General features: G+C 39.0%; 1 protein-coding gene across 1 annotated transcript in view; it reads left to right on the top strand.

Moving 5' to 3' along the window:
• Positions 1-2,065: 2,065 nt before the first annotated feature.
• The window catches only part of STYK1 (serine/threonine/tyrosine kinase 1), a 71,299-nt gene continuing 53,312 nt past the window's right edge, over positions 2,066-20,052 (top strand). The window contains exon 1 of the mRNA XM_082266815.1: positions 2,066-2,217. The gene's annotated coding sequence lies outside the window, so the exon portion shown is untranslated. The remainder of the gene's footprint in view (positions 2,218-20,052) is intronic.

The raw sequence follows: 20,052 nt of genomic DNA, 5'->3' as shown, positions 1-20,052 counted from the left end.
AAATGATTTTAGCTTGTAAACACCAAGTGTCAAAAATAGGCCCAGTCTTAAAGTGGATAAATGGACAACTTTGTGTAAAGCGCTACTTGGATGTTAAGCCTATGTATGTGGCCAGGCTGTGAAAAAGTGTTACACATGTGGTATCGCCATACTCAGGAGGAATAGCAGAATGTATTTTGGGGTGCAATTTTTGCTATGTACATGCTATGTGTTAGAAATATTGCATAAATGGACAGCTTTGTGTAAAAAAAAATGTGTTTTCATTTTCTTTCCACATTTTCCAAAAACTTGTGGAAAAAAATGACATATTCAAAAGACTCATTATGCCTCAAAAATTATACGTTGGGGTGTTTGCTTTCCAAAATGGGGTCATTTTATAGGGGTTTCCATTGTCCTGGTGCTCCAGGGCCTTCAAAAGTACGATAGGTTGTCAGGAAATTATATGTGAAATTTGTGCTCCTAGAATGCCGGACGGTGCTGGTTGGATGTTAGGCCTCTGTATGTGGCCAGGCTGTGAAAAAGTCTCACACATGTGGTATCGCCATACTCAGAAGGAGTAGTAGAATGTGTTTTGGGGTGTAGTTGCAAGTATACATGTGCTGTGTGAGAGAAATAACCTGTTAATACGGCAATTTGTAAAAAAAAAATAAAATAAAAAAAAAAATCTTCATTTTGCAAAGCATTGTGGGAAAAAATTACAACTTCAAAAAACTCACCATGCCCCTTATTAAATACCTTGGAATGTCTACTTTCCAAAAAGGGGTCATTTGGGGGGTATTTGTACTTTCCTGACTTTTTAGTGTCTCAAGAAATGAGATAGGCCTTCAGTACATCAGGTGTGATCAAGTGTGATCAATTTTCAATGATTCACACCATAGCTTGTGGACTCTATAACTTTCACAAAGACCAAATAATATACACTTACTTGGGTTATTTTTACCAAAGATAAGTAGCAGTATAAATTTTGGCCAAAATTTGTGAAGAAAAATTACTAATTTGCAAAATTTTATGACAGAAACAAAGAAAAATGCGTTTTTTCACAATATTTTCAGTCTTTTTTTATTTATAGCACAAAAAATAAAAAACCCAGTAGTGATTAAATACCATCAAAAGAAAGCTCTATTTGTGTGAAAAAAAGGACACAATTTTTGAATGGGTACAGTGTTGCATGACTGAGTAATTCTCAGTCAAAGTGTGAGAGCGCTGAAAGCTGAAAATCGGTCTGGGCAGGAAGGGGGTGAAAGTGCACTGTAGGTAAGTGGTTAAGGGGGTTAATCCTTCCGGGTCTTAAAGTGGTTAAAGTACGGCAGTGCCGAATCACAACTGTTTATAGCCCAAAAAAAAAAAAAAATTGCAGAGGTGATCAAATACCACCAAAAGAAAGCTCTATTTGTAGGGACAAAAGGTCACACATTTTATTTGGGTACACCATCGCACGTCAGCGCAATTGTCCGTTAAATTAACGCAGTGCCAAATCGCAAAAAATAGCCTGGTTATTAAGGGGGCAAATCCTTCCGATCTTAAAGTGGTTAAAGTACGGCAGTGCCGAATCACAAAAAATGGCCTGGTTATTAAAGGGGCAAAACCTTTTGGTCCAGAAGTGGTTAAAAAAAACGCGTCGCACCAAACTTTACGGTGCTATGGTACCATGTCTATTGGCACATGTGAAAGTGCTCACATTTGTAAGAATGATGGGGGTGCCAATGAGAATTAATAGCACTGCTGTACATCTGCAAAGGGGCAGCACATTTTTGTGTGTTGTGGGAAATCATGTGACTTTATGTGTGCTCCCACAACACACTGCTATAAAAGAAGCCTTATTAAAATCAACCCCTTAGACTGGACAGGAATACTGTGTCTGAGTTTTGTCTTTGTTAGGCTCAGTGTTATTTGTGTTGGTGTGTCCTATACTCTGGTTTGTGTATGTCACTTGAGTTGTATGTAATGCACCTTGTAGATGGCAGCAGTAGTCTGCCTGTAGTGCACGCAGAGGAGGGGTGTGGAGGCAGCCAGTACATCAGAGCCAGAAAGACTCGTCGGACAGGTGTGAAGTCAGTGGAAATGTGATCACAGACGTGTATCCTGGGACCTTCCTGTCTGTCTGTCTAAAGAGAGTCACCAAGGAGGAGGACACCTGGATTGTACGGGGACAATCAACAGAAAATATCAATCTTTGGGGAATCATGGTTCCCAGAAAAGGACAGACACCTGGAGAAGGTAAGAGGCGGATATGGGAAGAGTGAAAATGAAAGAGTTTACTGATGTGCTCGGCACATAGCTATACACCGATTCCACACAAATGCACTGGGGTTGATTTACCAAACAGTAGTGGCTGTTTACTTGTCAAAGTGAATGTCAGTAAATAAAGGGGACCGGTGTTCACTTTGAATACCCAATCATTTGTAGGGAGTATAAAAAAAATATATATATTTTTGCTAGAACAGGATTGACTGATTGAGGTGAACATAACGTTGCCTTCTAAACCAAACTCAATACCAGTGTTATGACATATTACAGTACTCTTTTAAATTTTTTTTAACACTGTATGTTCATTTTCTTGAGATAAATAAAAATGTTTTGTTAAAAGAAAAAAAAAAAAACAAACTCAATCAATTACTCATTTTGGCAAGTTAACGTTCACTAATCCTTTAGTTAATCAACCCCAGCGTGCCACTGTACCATATATTGCACTAATGTATGAGCCTGGTGCTGTGTACAGTACAACCCTAAGGACTCATTTACACTTGCATTAGCCCCCTAAAAAACAATCAATGGTCAATTGCTTTTTACAGAGCATTTGAAAGGCAGTGAAGAGACATCATGTCACCTGTTTCAACTTCTAAAAGCCTGCACCACTGTGTGAGGTGGTTGCGGTGCAGCCCCAGTCACTTAAATGGGTCACGTTCAGTGGATGGTACTACCGGACGGCTGCAGCAGAGTGTTTAATTATTACTACAGCTGTGAAACAAAGAATTGTGGCTGCGGCATGTGTACACCCTCATCCACTGCCTTTGCAGCTTAGGGGGGAGCAGTTGGAGGGTGTTAAAAATGAGGTCCAACTGTGTGTTTTTTTTTCACTGACCCCCCAAAGGCAAGTGTAAATGAGCCCTTATTAAACATCAGTTGAAAATACACTTATTTGAAAGCATACAATAATATTTTGAACCGGGTTTTTAGTTCTAGGGTTTTATCTACTGTATTTGTATGTTTGATGGTATAGCTCTATAGATCTTATTATATACAATGTTGATCAATTCGTTCCCTATCATTTATAATCTGTGTTTGTGTGTGTGTGTGTACAGTACTTATATATATATATATATATATATACACCATATATAGTTACATATTTGATGAGGTTAAAAAAAGACACCAGTCCATCCAGTTCAACCTATAATGTGTGTGTGTGTTTATGTCAATAGTACATCTTATACCCCTGTATGTTGTGATCCTTAAAGTGATTGTAAAGTCTTATAAAAAAAATAAAAAACATGTTCTACTTACCTGCTCTGTGCAGTGGGTTTTACACAAAGCAGCCCAGATCCTCCTCTTCTCAGGTCCCTCTTTGCTGCTCCTGGCCCCTCCCTCCTTCCAGTGCCCCCACAGCAAGCAGCCTACTATGGGGGCACCAGAGCCGAGCTGCAGCTCCGTGCGTCCATTCAGACACGGAGCTGCCGTTCGACCTCACCCCCTCTCTTCTGATTGGCTAACTTACTTTGATTGACAGCCGCAGGAGCCCATGGCACCGCAGCTGTGTCCAAGCCAATCAGGGGGGGAGAGTCCCCGACAGCCGAGGGACTCCTGGACATTGCTGGACAGAGAAGGACCTCAGGTAAACATTAGGGATTGCTGGGGAGACTGCTACACACAGGTTTTTTTTTTATCTTAATACAAAGAATAAATTAAGATAAAAGAAACCTTCTGACTTCACAACTCCTTTAAGGTCCCCGACTAATAGGTTTTTGAAACTATCGACGTTTCCTGCTGACACCACTGCTTGTGGAAGAGAATTCCACATCCTTACCTCTCTGACAGTAAAGAATATATGTTGAGTATATATGTTAGAGAAACAAAGCAAATGCATATGTGTATGTAAACTATTGGGTCCCCTGTAAACATACATAATACTATTTTCTGATGTATATATGCAGGATCTTGCTGTCAGAGGCCTGGGTTCTTTAAAGACCTCACATATTCATGTGTACAGACAGAATTATGTGAACAGATATACATACATACATACATTTATTTTTCCTATTCTAGCTGCCAGCGTTTTATTTAATGTATACATGTCTATATGTACATGTGTATTCACACATATACTGTATGTGTAAACTACTGCACTGAAACATAAAATGTTATCATTTATTTATTTTTTTATTTTACAGCTCTGAACACATCGGTGCTTTGTGGATCTTTTGTCCCTTTTGGTAACAATGCAGCTGTGTTCAGATCTATAAAAATGCTGCACAGCTACAAATGTGGCATTTTTGTGCTTTTGTGCCAGAGGCCCTGATCAGGTGATAAGATATGGTGTTTAGAGTACAACTAAAAGCAACATTTTTTTGTTTATGTTTTGGATAGAGTGGAGAGAGATTAGAATACCTTTCAGTTTTTGCTTCCTTTGCCACCATTAGGGAGATTGACCTTCTCTATTTGTCCTGTGTACCATTGTCATTGAAAGTGAAAGTAAAAGAAATTCCCAAATTTTGGGATGTCCTCAGAAAAGTAATAGAGAGGGAAATCTTCCAATAGGAACCCTAGTTCTGGTGACCTGGGGCCGCCAATGGAATTCCTTAATTTGCAGGGATTTCCTTCCACTTCCTGTTTTGGCTATGGGACAGGAAATGAAGGATATCTCCCCAATGGGACACAGATTGTAAAAAATAAACCGACATTGGGACAAAGATTGTAAAAAATAAACCGACAATGGCAATCACCCTCTCTCTCCCTATCCAAAATGAAAAAAAAAAAAAAAAAGTTTTTTCTATAGATCTACTTTAAATCACTATTTAACTAAAGTGTTTGTGATGCATGGACTCTTTTTAAATGAAAGTATTACTGGGGATGTGCTAAATGAACAGTATTTAGTTGCTTTTGTTTTTCATCATTTTTGGTAAAGTGTTTATGTACACATTAAATGTAGCTGTAGGTTTCTATTTCTGACTGGTTTGTAGTGAAAGATGAGAGATATTGTTGAGTACAATGTTCTCTATACCTGTCCTCATGTATGTAAAATGCATACTTACTGGTGTTTTTTTCGTTTTTGTTCTTTTTATATGTGACCATTATTTGTAACTGGTTGTGACATCTCAATAAAAATCCTACTTGATTTAAAAAAAAAAATGTAGCTGTAGGTAACAAGAAAATGTACATGTTTGCTATGCAAGTATTTTTTTTTATTTTTTTCCTAATTGCTATTAGCATTGATCACGATTTTTGACCCCAGACCTTTCCTCCCATAGTTACAGACTTCTTTATTTAATTCAATTATGTATCCAATTGCATTTCCCTTTTAAGTTGATTTAATTCCATAAAATCGCCTTTGATAAATTGGGATTTAATTTGGTAGCAGATTCAAATATGTTGGTTTTTATTTTTTAAGGTTTCAGTGAATGAAAGTGGAAAGCATTGGATAAAAAAAGGTTTCCAGTTATTCTCCTAATTTACAAAACTAGCATGGGATTAATCTAACCCCAATGCAACCCCAGATATTTTATCCAAAAGACACAAGGATAGGGCATAAGTGTTCATTTTAAATAACAAAGTATAGCCCAGAATTAGGATTTGCCTTTCATTATTTTCAACTGTTAACTTCAGCGTACAAAGGTGAAAAGAATCTGTTTGCCTGTTTCATAGGTGTAACATTACATTACGATCAAGTGGGGTTTGGGCACAAACAAGCAACTTTAAGACAGGTTTGTTAACAAAAAAAATGAGGGACATTGTGTGTGTGTGTGCTATGCTGTCCACACTATAAGCCCAAATGTCATCCAGAATGTTATAAGGGTTCATTTGAACTCGAGCAGTAAAAAGGGTTTGTTTCTTTCATTTTTCATTTAGATTTTTTCTTCATGGGGGCTAGATCAGATCAGAAGGGGAACTACTGAATTTGATCATTATTTATAAATTCATAATTTAAATTGTAATTCACTATTATTATTGTAATCTGTTATTAAAGTGGAGACCACCTGATGATCTATGATCTCTTTCTATGTGACCACAGTCTGGTAGCCTTGGGATTACTTTGGGGAGTTTATTATGTCACAGAAAAGTTTGATTTTTGGAGGCCCAGATATGTACTTATTTTCTCTATTTGGATAATGCCATTATTTGACAAAATAATACTGTACAAAAAAAACAAAAAAACAACAGTGTTCCAGTAATTGGCTTGTGTCCTCCACATCTGTGTTAGGAGGAATTGTCCTGTATTGTAACTATTTACTGCCACCATCTCATATATATCTCATTAATAGACCCTTTACAAACTGTGTTTGAGGCTTATGCCTCGTACACACGTTCACATAATCGTACGACTTATCGTTCGCATTTTGCTGCACGATACTAATATCAAATTCAACAATGGGTACTAAGGGTATGATTTTTTTCATACGATTCTGGAAAAGCTTCATGGTTGCATAGCTACGTATCAGATAGTGCAAAACAAAAACAATGGCAGCCAGGCTCTTTCCGGGTTTTTCTTGTGTTTCTGATCATACGCGGTCTTTGTCTATCGATTTTTAGCGGACGCATACTGTACTGATTATATGATTGTCATTCCCTAGGCTATCGTACGACAAAAGTTTTCGTGTTTGTCCCTTCGGATTTTGTTGGACGAACTGTAGTGATTGGCTGTTGAAAGCTGTGTACTAACGATCAGATTTTCTTGCGATCAAGTCGAAAGCAATTTTTTTCGTACGATTATCTGAACGTGTGTACGAGGCATTAGTAGCACACACTAACTCTGGAAGGCCTCACAATGTTTTCTAAAGGCTACGTTCAGCTTTGGCACACCTTCCAATAATGTGACCACACAGACAAAGGGCCCCAGAAGGGTAAAACAAACTAATCAGCTTTTAAAATTGATAACTGTAGATGCCATACCTGTAGGCGATTTTGTGTCTAAATGAAACCTTCCTGAAATACTCCATCTTTGCTTCCATTTTCATCCAGGCTAGTTTCCAGGATGTTGCAGCCGTTGGATGCCCACCCCCAGTACCATAGGAGCGAGCTTCTCCCTGTCAAAAAAGCTGCACCAAGGGTAAAGCATTTACAGTCATCAATATTTAAAAAGTTGAGCTGTTTGGTTTAAGTCTACATTCAGTAAAAATGAAAAAAAAAAATGATATCTGATGTCTTTCCTTTGCTGCTGAGTCTGACTACTGCATTGGTTGGAATCTTCATTCTCTGACACTACTCCCTCCACCACCGCTGTAATCTCCTGGTACAGTGCGGGTTATAGAGCCAACAGACCTCATCAGGAGTGCTGATTATGCCCATCTTTTCCACCTCTCTCCTCCATTCATAGAAGCTGTAGTACATTAAAAATCTATCTATGAATGGACTATGGGAGAATCAATAAAAGGTCCACTTCCTCCAATCATTGATCACATTTCATTCATAGAAGCTATTGTATGACTTCTATGAATGAAGGATTTGGGTAGAAAAGACAAGCATAGTTGTCACTTTTGATGAGAGCCTGTTGTTTCTTTTAACACCTGCCACATAGGGAAATATGGTCACAATGGTGCAAGGGATCAGAGGTGAGGATTGATAGTAAATAAACTTAGTCTTTAACATACCAGGGTCCCTTGTCTGCATGGTCACCTGATTTGAAATGACGTGAACATTAATACAGCAGCAACTTTAGCATTTGCAGAGTTACCCAGACTGTCTTTTAGTACTACTTTTAAAGGGTTGGTCAATGCAAAATACATACAGTATATCTGTTTTTTGTACATACTGGATAATTTAATCAGCAGCCAGTTTATGCTGGTTTATGCAAACTGTGTTTGAGGCTCCACATATTCACACATACTGCAGCAAATATTAGAATGTTAATTCCTTATGTTGGCTCTTTGAGAAGTGAAGGTTTGGTGTTCTCATGTTTGAGAATGTTGAAGGCTTTAGTGTTCTCACGTTGTCATGTTTGAGAATTGAGCTAGGTCTATGTAATAGATTTTGTATTTACCCATTAATGAGCATTGGAAGAAGGTCAACAATTATGAGAAGCATAATTACTTTATTAGCTCTGGTTGTATTTGCCCCCCCCCCCCCCTCCCCCAAATCAATGCTAGACTGACAGGCATGATAGTGTAGAATCAAAGCACAGATTTAAAAAAAAAAAAAGTAAGAGCAGAGCTGCTATGACATCCTACAAAATGCATGCCTAATGCATAGCTCATCATATTGTCTACAACACATTGCCCTGTAATGAATTTGTCTATAAATAGGGAGAACTAATGATGAACTGGGCTGGGCTATAAGCAATGAACAAACTTGGCACGTGCAGTGTCTGCTTAAGATTCTGGTCATGCTTGTTTAGAATTATGTTGAGACATGTGCTAGTTTTAGTAGGGAATGTGTTATGATATTTACGTATGTTATTCGTCAGCATATACTGTATATACACAATATATATATATTGGTTGGCTGGTTGTTCTTTGATGTGGCTGTATGCTCTTAGATGTGGCTAGTTGTCCTTAGATGTGGCTGGTTTAGTTTCTCTTTATTCCTACTTCTTTTCCTTTATTTATATTAATAAATAAAATATTCCTTTATATTAACACACAATTCTTGTCCAAGGATGTCATCAATCATTAACGTATCTAGGAAGGAGCAGTGCTGTCACCCTCAGCTGCTCTCCTGATCTGGACTAAAAACACCTTACTCTCCCCCCTTCACCTGCATAATATAGGAAGGAGGTGTTCTGTAGTTTACATAAAAGAGTTGGTGAGAGCTGATAACATTGATTGAGGTTTCAGTTCAAAGAACACAGGATTTTTGGCAGGATCCACAGTTTTTTTTTCTATGAAGGGACACAGGATTCAAAGACAATTGTGTTATATTTTTGTGCACTGGAGGAATTTGACACTGGCAACACACAAAACAATGATCAGCCTTGTATAATCGCTTCTACCCCCTCTCTCTGTTTCACTTCTCTTTCTCCACCCATTCTCTGTTCTCACCTTTCAGTTTGGGGCAGCTTCTTCCCAACATCTGCAAAAGATATACAATTCCACCTTGGTTAGTCCTTGCAGTCATCTAGAGTGACCTAGTCAACTTAGGCCATTTTATCCTTTTCTGTTGTCAACAACCGGATTGTAAGTAATAAAAGTTTTACCTCTTTTTCTCAATTATCCTTTTTTGGCCCCCTCCCAGCAACTTTTTAAGTAGGTCTTAATGCTGGGAGGAGAGATGATTTCCCAAACAAGTGAACAGTTTGATTGGCTGCCTCAGTGGTTACATGACTGGCAGCCCATCCCTTATCTCCCAGTCATAAACAGTGGTGCCTGTAACAGCTTAGTCACTATGCTGGGCACTCATTCCCATGGGCACAAAGGGGCAGCACATGGGTGTTGCGGGCCCCCCTTCCTGCCGCTGCACATGTGGTTTATGTGGTCAGCTGGTGGTAATTTGTCTCTGTTAAGCAGTGCAACTTGTTGGATATCATGCCTAATGGGGGCAGTCCTTCTGTATTGGTCTCTCCAGCTCACAATTCACTAACAGTTCAAGGCGGCATGCAGTGTACCTGCTCATGGATCTGACAATAAAAGTTTGGACCATTGATCCCTGCTTGAGGCTTTATGCTCCGTGGAGTCTCCCTTAGCTCCATCAGGCCCCCTTCCTGGCTTTATCTAGGGAGGAGTTCTTAGCAGTTATGCAAGAGTTTTCAAATTGTAACTATGATTGCTGACTGAATGTCGAGGCTGTAAGCATACTTCAAAACCTGCCCCTCCAGATTTATTGTCTGACATACCCGCAGGTGTAGCGGACTCTAAACCTTTTGCTGTAGAGTCTCTATCTGATGAGGAATCTCACAAATTCTTTTCCGGATGATTTTATTCCTGAGGAGCTGTAGGCAACTACGATTGCTCCCAGACTTAAAGAAACTATAATGGTTCTTAATGTGGTGCATACCACTTCAAAAATTGAAGAGCAGCCTGTAGCTTTTAGTAGTGCAGTTACTATTCTATCCTGCCTGAAATGCCTCAAGACTTTAAAAACCTTTAGGCTCCTTTAAAACCGGTGGACTCTGCCAGCAGATCCATCTGCTCAGCGGGGAATGTGTCCAAAGATCCCAGCCAAGCAGGCAGCTGACAGGTCTGTGTCCACTCCGCTTATGCAGAGCAGACATAGCCCGCTTTCCTCTATGGGTTGTCAGATGGAAACAGACTGCCTGCCCATTTCTATCCATCTGTCATCCGATCCAATCTGCCAGACAGATGAGGATCAGATCCCCATAAATCTGCTTTTAGCAGATAGGATGGGATCGGATGTCGGCAGGTGTCAGCAAACACATGTCCATTGACATTCATGGCTCCATAGAAGGCAATGGATGGTCCGATCGGGTCTGCCAAAAAAACTTACAGGTAGACCTGATCGGTCCACCCAGGTGAAAGAGGCCTTTTGGTACACACCTTACACAAAGGCATTCTGTATGAAGACTGAAGAACTCCTGATAAACTATTCACCCTACCAAAACCTTTTACAAGCCAATATCCTTTCAACCCATTGCCAACAAGTGTACAGATATATGTGGCTTTACGGAGGTAGGTCTTTATCCATGGGGCCGCATACATGTGCCCATGCGTTTGTGCTGAGAGTACTCTCCCAGCACAAGGTTCTCCTACTAATGATTGGGGAACAGGACCTGATTGCTGTGATAGCCTCTGACTGGCTATCACAGTTATCAATTACTGTACAGCCTAACCCTGTGGCTTTTTTTTTCTTCTCTTGAATGGAGAAAAAGCTGCACTGCATATCTGTTCCCTCTTGCTTAAGGAAAAAACTGTAAAAAAAAATGAAAAGAAAGAATTGTTAGATCAGGGTTTGATTTAGGTCAGTGTTAGGGTTAGGGTCATTGCTAGGGTCAAAGTTCATGGTCAGAGTCAAGGGTCAGGATCAAATTTGGGGTCAAAGGTCATTGCCAGTATATTTTAGGTAGGATAAAAAAAAAGCATTTTTTAAAAATATTTTAGTATCAGTGTCAGTTAGTGTCAGTGTGTTTTAGGTAAGATAAAAAAGCAAAATGTGCACCCTTGTTTCTTGGCCCTACTACAGGTACAAACAACAAATAACATATGCATGTGTGGTATCGCTGTGATCGTCAGGAGTATTATTTTGGGCTGTTCTTTGGCAGTAGATTATGGTAATAATATGAAAAATACAGCTGAATTTAAAAAAATAATACGTTTTTACTATTTTGTTCCAGTTTTTCTTTGATAATAATAACCATTAAAAAAATTAAAAGGGGTATTTGTTACCATTTACCACTAAATGAAAGCCCAATTTAGTGGTAAATTCACCTGGATACATTAATCAGTTAAATATCTTCTATCCCAGGTTTGGACTTTACATTCTAGGAGCTGTCTAACTCTGGAATTCTGCATGAGAATTCTGGGATTCATGGTAGTTTCTTTCAAGGCAGTTCCGTTTACTCAGTTCCACTCCAGACCTCTTCAACTCAATATTCTGTTGTCATGGAACAAGCCAGTTCAGTCTTCAGGTGAACATATTCAGCTGACACCAAGAACCAGGTTATTTCTGGCATGGTGGCTCAGGAACCTGTCTCTGAAGTCAAGAAAATCCTTTTTTCAATGTCTTGGAAGATCCTAACAACAATGACAAATTGAGGAGTTCTAGATACCTTGTTAATGCAGGGGACATGGATTGCAGAGGCATCCTGTCTCCTTATCATTAATCTCAAGCTCCAGGTGATTCAGTTGTCCCTACAATGCTAGACCTCTCGACTAAGGGTGGATCGATCTGGACTCAGTTGTAATGTACATCACTCATCAGAGAGGAACCAGAAAGGACTAGGAGAGATTAAATGGATTCTCTACTGGGCAGAATTTCATGTTCCAGGCTTGTCAGCCATTAATGTGCCAAATGTAGCAACTGGCAGGCAGGCTACATCAGATGGCAGCGCCTGGAACCTGGGGAATGGTCCCTATATGTGGAAGTGTTTCAGGATCTGTGTCACAGGAGGGGAATGCCAGATATGGACCTCCTGGACTCCAGGTTCAACAACAAACTGGACTGGTTTGTCTCCAGGTGTAGAGATCCTTTGAATAAAGCAGTGATTACTCCAGTGGCTCTGTAGGATCAGCACAATCTGATTTATGTCTTTCTCCCTCTGAAACAACTTCCTCATCTGTTCCACAGGATCAAAATGGAGGGCATTTTAATGATACTCATTGCTCTTAATTGGCCCAGGTTAATGTAATATTTCAACCTGATCAAGCTGCTGGCAAACACCCCATGAGCTCTTCCAGATCAACTGTATCTTCTATCTTAAGGACCAGCTTCATGGTTATCTGGCTTTAATGGCATTGCTTTTGAAGCCCACATATCTAATTCTGTCATTCCTACACTGTTAAAAGCTAGAAGGTCTACCTTTCACACCAGCACACATGGAAAGCATACTTTGTGTGGTGCAAAGAATGATGTTTTCATCTCAAGAAATACTCTGTGGGGCAAATCCAGACTTTTTTGCAATTGGGCCTGGATTAGCATTTGGCCCTGAGTGCCATCACTCTTGCAATTTTATTACAAAGACTGCTAATCTCCTACTCTTTGGTTAAGACTTTTGTACAAGGTATCTCTTATGTACCTCTTCCTCAAAGACAGCCTATTGAACCTATCGGGGACATTTCACTTTCCACCATTACTCAAAAGGTTGCTTTCCTTGTCGCCATCACCTCTGCAAGACATGTGTATGAGCTGGCAGCTTTGTCTTGTGCAGAACCCTTTTTGGTCTTACACAAAGATAAAGTAAGATGGTGTTGAGACCTCGAGTCTCTTTCCTGCCTGAATCAGAACATCGTTCTCTCATCTCCGTCCAGGTCCAGTACATCAGAAAAAAATGTATCTTCATTATCTTAATGTAGTTTGTGCTTTGATTATTTACATTACAGCTACTGCTTCCCTTAGAAAGACTGACTTTCTTTTTGTTATCCCCCATGGTCCCCATAAAGGCGAACAGCTTTTTATTCCAGGATTTCATAAGGGTGGGTTCCATCCTTTCCTGGTAAAGCTCACTCTGCTTGATCTGTGATTGCCTCTGGGGATTTTCAGTATTAGGCAACTGTTTTGCAGATTTGCAGGACTGGTTCTCTCTATACAAATTTTTTTACTGGGTGGATGTTCAGATCTTATCTGATACAAGCTTTGTGCTTAAAGTCATTCAGGTAGCTATTTGAGCTGCAGGTAGACACCAGTTTGCTTGCTTAGTTAATGTTTTTGACTGTTGTCCACCTCTCAGTTGTTGCTTTTGAACATCCCAATTGTGGTTTAATCTTGTATCCCTTGATAAATTGAGAAAGAAAATATGATTTTTGTACTTACCATTTCCTGGAGTTCATTAAAGGTCAGAGGTCTCCACTCTGTGTTTTTAAAGCATGCTGTGAGTGGGAAGAGTTATACCAGGCTGGTCACTGTTTTTTTTTTTGTGTTGCCAGTGTCCACATTTTCTAGTAGGTAGCTTTGAATCCTGTGTCCCTTATTGAACCCCAAAAATATGGATTTTACACTAAGTACAAAAACATTGTTTGTAGAAAGTGTTCTTAGCCTGAAAAAAGGAAAACAAATGCAGCCGCCACATCCAAGGACTAGAAAGCTGCAATATGTTACATTTTTGTTCTTGGGTTGATATGTAATTTATAAAAACTAGGGCATTTCAAAATGTTGAAGAAAAAACAGTTGCTACTTTTACAGAATGTCAATTCCATTTGTAGACTCAAACTGTAGCAGCCCAGCAGTTTTTCCATCAAAGTTGAGTTTCCTCTCACACCTCCTTAGGCTCCCTATTGATCAGTACCTCAGCCAAAGAGGAGGTGGAGCCAAATTCAGCTTTGACATAAAAAAGTCAAGATGGAGTTGAGAATAAAATGACTTATGATTTAAAAATCAAAATGGACAAAGGTAGAATGAAACATTTACTTGTACAACACCGATGTAGCAGAAAATATTTAGAGAATTAATGGGGGTAAAGAACAGTTACACTGCTGCAAAGCTGTTCTTTTAGTTTAATATCAGAAGAATAACTAATGTACCATTGGGTGCACTTGTAAAATGGTGACATTGTGAAACAAATGTTGGACAAAATTGAAGATTATGTGAAAAAATCATTTTAAATTTACATGAACATACTTATGTGAAATGACTTACTGGCTTACTTATGGAAAAGCACTTTTAATAGGAATTGTCTAGAGTGGGCATTTTCATCTTATTTTTATAATTAAATAGATCTCTCTCTAAGTATTTCTTAAACCAAAACTTTTTGCTTTATTTCAGATAGTAGTGCATGCTTAAAACCCCTGTCAAGTTTTTTTTTTGCCATCTGTGTTCCATTAGGGAATTTTTCCTTCACTTCCTGCCCTGTAGCCACAACAGAAAGTGAGAGGAAATATCTCCAAACCGAAGAAAAGTCTCTCTTAGAGAGTTGTCATTGGAATAAGTGTTCACATTGGAAGATTTACGCTCTATTCCAATTCTGGGGACACATCAAAATGTTGTTTTTTTCCCAAACGTACTATATTTTATTCTCCAGTGACAACAGGACAAATATAGAGAGTGAATCTATCTAGTGGGGATAGCAATAAAGTTCTAACTCCTCGTCACTGTATCCAAAACTAAAAATAAAATACGATTTTGGCTTTGGATACACTTTAAGATCACCATGTTCATACTACTTCTAAACAAAAGATATTTTAGATTTAAAGAGAAGTGCAGTGCTAAACCACAGACTTATTTTATTGGCCCCCTGGCCTATTGGAGATATGGCCAATTTCCCACCTTTCCCATGGTTTGTGTTTGTTTCTTTGTTTTCGGCTTTATTGTTTTGCCTAAACCTCTTACAGGATAAACTATTTGCTAGAATTTGGTTTTACATTCACTAGTTCGTAACTTCCTAACACTGGTTCATGACTTCCTAGGATTAAATGTTGTATCATTCTCAAATCTTGCAATATGTTTCTAACCTGACATGGAAGCAGATTATTTTTGATAGTCAGCTTTACTTATTAGTTATATTTGGCATGCCAGAGGTTCCAACCCTTTTACTTGCATGCTTGATAATGTTTGTTGTTTTATATGTGTCATAGCAGATTACAGCATATTATTAGTTGCAGAGCACATAGTAAGGCATCCATCCTTGGAATATAAGTAAAATTACAAAAATCAGGGATGTAATTGTGTTCAAACTAATGGGTGCATCAGGGTTAAAGCCAGAAAACAACCTTAGACAAATTGTGACACACCAGTACCCTAGATTTTTCAACTGTCACAATTTATCAAGGTGATCTCTGGATCCAAAACATGGATTTTCTTTGGTTCAGATATGCTGTAGTTTAGGGAAGAGTTTATGTGCATTAAAGATGAAGGTTAAATGCAAACATCAAAAATGTTTCCATTTAACGTTCATTTGATACTTTCTGTTATCTCCCAGAGATTCTAATGGTGAGATATCTCCACCCTGTCAATGTAGGCCAAAAAAAAATGTCCCTCTTTGGTACCTACAGTATGTTTTACAGATTATTTGTTTATTTTTTTCTACATTATTTAGAATCCAGCAGAATCCATCATTTGACTTTGAAGTAGCCTTTGGTCAAAACATTGTTTTGGCTCTCTGTACAGTGTGTGCCCTAGATTTAGGGTGTAGTCACATTAGCAGTTTGAACCGTACCTTGGCATGTTTCGCCCCCTTGGCCTTGCTCATTTAGCCAGTTTGATTGCTCTGAACTACACGTGGGTACAGTTCAGTGTACTGTGCCCAGGACTACTTGGAAGAAGTGGTCTGGGGCCCAGTTTACTTGGAATCCACTATGATTCGCTTCAGTGTGAGCATAAATAATACCCAAAAACACAGAACTCGCAAAGATCCAGGTTTGGGTGGAAGATGTGATGATATAAGAATTCCTGGGAATACTTCCTTTTAAGCACAGTGTGAGTGTAGACCAGCAGGAGAGTGGGGACTACTATGCTCAGCGTACACCCTCAATTTTCAAGTCATACACAGGCCTAAAGTTCAAAATAAATACTGTAGGATTTGTATGGCCAATAATCAAATTATTTGTTTACTCTAAGAAGTGCATCATGAATGAAATCAATATCTGGGTGTTTGAAAGAGCATGTTTGTATCTGTATCTTTTGTCTATAAGTACAACCCATAAATTACCTCTATTTCTACATCTGTCATCCAGGTAGAATATCTGCTGACACTGTGCAAATAAAGGTAGATCCACATACATAATGTGTTTCCTGAATGTGTCAAAGGTCACATGACGTAATTAGATTTGCTTTGTGACATTTTCATTAACTTTAGTAAAACCTGGAGTAAGCCAATAGCTATTAGGCATGTCCCTGTACACTCATTTTATGTGGTGTATAAAAAATAAATGGATTCTTGAAAGAGAATTGTTAAATTGTCTTCATAGAGACTTCAAGACATTCTGAGGGGTTTAACTTTGGACACATGAGCTGTTTACATTGTAACAAGAAGCTAACTTATGCATATTGTATGAAGCCCTTCCACCCATGGCTATATAGATTTATTTATTCATGGCTTTGGGTTAAAAATCACAGTATGTTTGCTTCAGCTGGAGCATTCTAGTGATGGTTTCATGTGAAATTTTTATTATTTAAAAGTGCCAAGTCACAATGCTGTATCATGCAAGGCTTTCATAAGAAGATCTGATGAGAAATATAATTATGACATTTAGAAAAATTTAATAAGACTGTTGTTTTGGGTGCCCAAGGATGTTTGCTTAACTGCTTGCCAAACGCTCTATAGCAGTTTTACTGCTACAGGGTGGCAGCTGTGCGCCGGATCACGTATATGTACGCGATCCGACACTTCCGAGTAGGGGGCGCACACCCGCTGACCATGAGGCAGAGAGACAGAACTGCAATGTAAACAAGGCAGATCGCCGTTCTTACAGGAGGGATGGGATGGAATTTGTGCGGAACTTGGAATTTGTGTCCCTGCAAAGCAGGAAATAATAAATTCTATCTCTTCCCCTAGTAAAAGCACCTAATACAGTACAGTAAAACACTAGCTAGGCACACAGTAACCCCTTTAATCGCCTCTGATGTTAACCCCTTCCCAGCCAATGTCATTAGTAAAGTGATAGTGCATATTAATTTAGCACTAATCACTGTATTAGTGTCACCAGTTCCCAAAAAGTATCAAAAGTGTCAGTTCGTTTCAGAATGTCTGCCGTAATATTGTAGTCCTGCTATAAATCGCTGATTGCTGCCATTACTAGTAAAAAATAAATAAATAAAAATATCCCATAGTTTGGAGACGCTATAACTTTTGCGCAAACCAGTCAATATACACTTATTGGGATATTTTTTTACCAAAAATACGTAGCAGAATACATATTGACCTAATCTTATCAAGAAATTCGATTTTTCAATTTTTTTCATTTTTTTTTATGTTTCATAGTAGAAAGTAAAAAATATAGTTTTTTTTTTTTCAAAAATGTCAGCTTAGTTTTTGTTTATAGCGCAAAAAAAAAAAACCAGAGGGGATCAAATAACATAAAAAGAGATCGCTATTTGTGGGTAAAAAAGGACATAAATTTAATTTGGTTACAGTGTCGCACATACGCGCAATTGTCAGGTAAAATAATGCAGTGCCGTATCACAAGAAATGGCCTGGTCAGGAAGGGGGATAAATCTTCCGGAGGTCAAGCGGTTAAAGGTTCCAGTGATGGAAATCTAGTCCTGGTCTTGGTAGACTTATGACCTTTATGGTCCACGCACGCTAGGAAGCAGAAAAAATTCCAGAACTGCTGGCAGAAAAAAGAAGCAGAATAAACGCTCAAATGGAGCATATTGTACACGCATTTAGGCGTCTTTACGCGTGTTAAGTGTTTTTCCCCAAAATACTATAAAAATGTACACTTAAAAACAGTTGACTTGCCTAAATGCCACATTTAGATGCGTTTACATGCATTTAGGCTTGTCAAGCATTTTTTCTTCCTGAAAGCTCCTCTCAAAAGCGCACACGTGATGTTGTAAACTCTCCTCTAGAAATATGGACTGGTATAGATTTGCTTCTACTGACTACTGACAGAAAAAAAAGGCCAAAAGCCTGTATAAGCAGGCCCAGTATGCATGAGGCCTTAGAGAAAAAACATCCTCATGTCATCAGCTTTGGGCCTGCATATAAACCAGGAATTCCCTAGGAATGAATAACATCAGTAAGACAAAAGGTACACATATTCCAAGCATAAACAATGCAGGAGCCAAAGTATGACTGGAATGGTTAAGTAGTTATTTTGTGTGCACGTGTAGGTTGTTATTTTACAAGACATTACTAAGTGATTCTTTAATGTATTGTAATTACTTAATTCCTTGACTTTGGTCACATGATGAGGTAGCACGTTTTCATCTGCATGAATAAATGTAATTATTGTGTGTCATAGAGAAATATTGAAAATCATTGAACATTTATGTAAAGTTAACATATAAGAAGGGAAACCACACAGGTACATGTTTATTTTCATTTGTCCATTAATTTGTGTTAAAAAATACCAGTATGTCTTGATATAAGAATTACTGTTATGTATATAGAAATAATTATTTAATATTTATTAGAAATTATTAATTATATAATTTCTAGAGAATTATTTATCTTCTAGATTGTAAGCTCTAACTAATTCTTCCTGTATTGAATCGTATTGTAACTGTATTGTCTTCCCGCACATTGTAAAGCGCTGCGCAAACTGTTGGCGCTATATAAATCTTGTATAATAAAAGGAAAAGGGCATAATTATGCTCTCCATTTTCCTCATGGGGTAGTGACAGGGCAGGATAGGGTATTAGGTTATAGTTAGCTAGTTAAGGTATAGTCTGTGAGGGAAAGGTCAGATGAACTTTTGACCTGGCTTTCAAAGGCTATCTGTTTTCCCGCTCAAAGGGCTTGTATCTAGGGAGATTAAGTGGTCCCCTGGTTCTTCCGGCCCAATTTTCCCCTGTATCTGGGAGATTTGGGTCCTCACCCCGATTCCCGCTTGAATTTGCCGCCTAAAGGGCTAACTGGTTTAGGCTGGTCCTCAATTTATGGCTATTTAAGGGGGCTCACTGCCGCCTATCCTTCAGACCACCTCAGAAGAATCAAGAAGAAACTACTTTCTCCCCCCCCTCTCCCTTGGCTGTCGCGGCCAAAGTTTATTATTTGTGGGTCACCTTTGTTGCACAGGGGGACATGTATGTTTGCGTTTTGGAGTTGGATACATTTTATCTTGTATTTTATTTATTTACCACCTGGATCGTGGGGATCGGGTGTGTAAGCCCCCATTCACACTAAGGCGATCTGTGAGGCGACCTGGTCGCCTCACAGGTCGCCGCAGGTCGCCTTCCATAGGGAAGCTGCGGACCCATTCTAATAGGAGCGACACAAGTCGCTCCGACTTAGAAAAAGGGTCCGGAGCTTCTTTGGGGCGACCTGGAGGCGACCGCCATAGACTTCAATGTTATGAAGTCCGCGGCGGCCGCTCCGAGGTCGCGGCGCGCTGCTCGCACCGCGACCTCGGAGGTCGCCACCCGAAGTCGGATCGCCCCTATGTGAACGGGGCCTTATAGTGTTATGCATGTTATTGTGTTTTAAAATTTATTTATTTATTTATTATTCAAACAAATAATAAACGGCCGCGGCCTATAAAAGTTTTTATCCAAACAAATGGTGTGTGTCTATTTATTTTAGGGTAATATTTATTATAGTACTTAAGAGCCGGTTCACATTAGCGCGACTTGTCAGGCGACTTGTCAGCCTGACAAGTCGCGCTCCCTCCCGGTCCATTGACCGCTACAGGACCCGTT

This window comes from Pelophylax lessonae (genome assembly GCF_965119305.1).
Source record: "Pelophylax lessonae genome assembly, chromosome: 9".
In the NCBI taxonomy this organism is placed as follows: Eukaryota; Metazoa; Chordata; class Amphibia; order Anura; family Ranidae; genus Pelophylax; species Pelophylax lessonae.
This window is presented reverse-complemented; position numbering and strand designations above follow the sequence as displayed.